Source organism: Cupressus sempervirens, chromosome 7 (genome assembly GCF_028749045.1).
Source record: "Cupressus sempervirens isolate cs-2001-9-10 chromosome 7, ASM2874904v1, whole genome shotgun sequence".
NCBI classification, from domain to species: domain Eukaryota; kingdom Viridiplantae; phylum Streptophyta; class Pinopsida; order Cupressales; family Cupressaceae; genus Cupressus; species Cupressus sempervirens.
In genome coordinates this window covers 13,880,628-13,883,107 of record NC_143124.1, presented here as the reverse complement: position 1 = coordinate 13,883,107, position 2,480 = coordinate 13,880,628, and the positions used below count along the sequence as shown (strand labels likewise).

At 38.8% G+C, this 2,480-nt stretch overlaps 1 pseudogene; it reads right to left on the bottom strand.

Annotated features, from left to right (window-relative positions):
• Positions 1-1,334: 1,334 nt before the first annotated feature.
• On the bottom strand, positions 1,335-2,057 carry LOC149545171 (eukaryotic translation initiation factor 3 subunit C pseudogene; annotated as a pseudogene).
• Between the last annotated feature and the right edge of the window lie 423 nt (positions 2,058-2,480).

Below are 2,480 nucleotides of genomic sequence, written 5' to 3'. Positions count from 1 at the left end.
AAACATTTACACTAAATGAGAGAAAATGAACCTAACAAGATAATTGTATGTTCTCTCCCATGCCTTGAGTGCTAGTACAGACTAGGATGGGGTAGACAGAATGCTTGGTTACGACCTTGCATTCCATAGTATGCCTCGTCACTATGAGAGGATACTAGTGGCCGCAGGGATCAGTAGGGACCTGAGATTCCTAAGGGATTGCTCGGGTAACTTCTACATGACTTTTGCGATGACACTTTCCCGCTTGCATATTAGGTTTCCTACGTGTCTTGTGGTACCTCTGGATTTAGATGTCGATCTTTTTAGGAACCCTTGAGTTAGCATACTTATAGGATTTCCTGGACTTAGAGAGTATTTATGATTATAGGTTTTGTTATCCTATTTGGGACTTGAGACTATCTCCTCAGCGCGGTGGGAGTGGACCATTTAGGTTCCACGTGATCGGGTGGTAGTGCTTTTACTCTTACCATTGAGATCCGTTTCGTGGTCACCGTGGCTAGAGTTTTCGTGATTGGCATTTATCGTCACTATGTTCTTGGATTATTATGATGGATGGTTAGATTTTATGATAGATGTTTTATCATTATGGATGTATGGATGTATCATGTATGGTGAATAGTCATATATTTTTACTGTACTTTGTATCATGGATTCATGGAGATTGATGCATTTCTATTTTTACATATGTATAATTCTTTTAAGCCTTTCATACCTTGTGACTTGTACAGTGGATGATTGAGCATTCCGAATTAATTTGCCAAGAGGCATTCGGATCAAATGTATATTATGGACATGGGACTTTCTGATTATTCTTTCATATGTATGTGGTAATTGTTAGACTTAGAATTTAATTAAATTTAAACGTGACTCAACGTCTTGGGATCCTTAAGAAATGTAACTTGCAATGTATGTTTGTCGATGATTACATGTTATTGCTTCCGCTACTATGTGTTTGATGTGTATGTTATACTTTCTTACTTTTAAAAAAAAAATGTTTAGCAAACTTAGTGAAACTTTAGGTTAATTCTTTTGGATCCCTTGGCGGGGCGTTACAACATGGTCTTTCTCCATGCCAACTCCTTTATGGAGTTCTCCTTGTTTGCACGATGGCTTCCTCTGTTCTTTCTCATGCGTGGGCTCTTCTTTTTTTTCTTCCATTTTTGACTTCTCTAATTCCCCTTTGTCGTTGATCATTCCTTTACGTCTCCTTCTGTTGCTCCTTACCTACGCCATGCTTCCTTACATGAATGTAGATGCCTCCTGTGCGATTAGTATGGACCCCTACCACCAGCACTACATGCACCTATATATGTTGACCGAGAAAAATAACCACATTATCTGCCTTGTCCATTAAAAAAATCATTTTTCCACCGACCAGAAGCAGCACCAGAATAGTCTTGTGTGTCTCTCCTCCTGGTTGCCAAAGGTCCCTTTAATCCACCTCCTATTCTAACATCAAAAGCTCTCTCATTACTGTCAATGAGAACCGACAATTTCTCTACAAATTGTATTGCTAAAGCATGTAATGTAGTAGGCTCCACATTATGAGTAACAATGCACCTTGTCGGCTGGTCCCAGCTCACATGAAGTTCTTTTACAATCATCATCTTACTCACCATGATATGTACTTGTGCTTCAGAAAGCTCAAACATGGTTGTAAGTTGATCTAAGCTAAGGGAACCATAACATGAGGAATACATGAATAGGTAGGTTCTCAGAACTTCTTCACAGTTTTTCAACTTCAACATATCTAGTACACCATCCCTTTCTCGAATAAGCTTCCAAGTATCAAGATTTTCAATGACTTTGTATGCTTTTTCGCAATCACCCTTACTCAATGCTCGGGTTGCAACAATAACATGATCACAAACATTCTCAGGAGGACTAGTGAATATTTGCTTCTCATTTATTTCCAATATACGTCGAACTGGCTTACTTATCACCTTTCTTCTAACATCATGTGCATTTGCAACCATATTTGGCACCTCCAGAAGCATCACACAAATCATATGAATAGCTTCAAGTAATTCAAGATTGATATGCATTTGGTAAGGCATTTGCCTCCATGGCAGCCTTGCTTTCAATCTTGGACAAATTTTCAAGAATCTTTCGCACTGGATTACCATGAGATATCAACTTACCACTTTCACCGATGCTTTCCTCTACTCTTTCAACATGGGACTATGCACTTTCAAGGCACTATTGACTATTCCATGAGCACTTAAATTGAACAGTTCTAGTACATAAGCCTTGGGATCAACATTGTGATGAGGTTTACCAATGCCCATTATGATATCCATGACCCCCGCATGGAGTAAGGCGTAAATCACCACATGATAAGCTCATATCATAACAACATCAAAAGCACATTGTGAAGAAGTATTCAATGATACTCTACAAATGAACCAACTGATTCTCCAGTCAAGTCCATGTAAGTTTGGGGTTTAGCAAGGAAAATTGGTATACTACCAATATGGCCT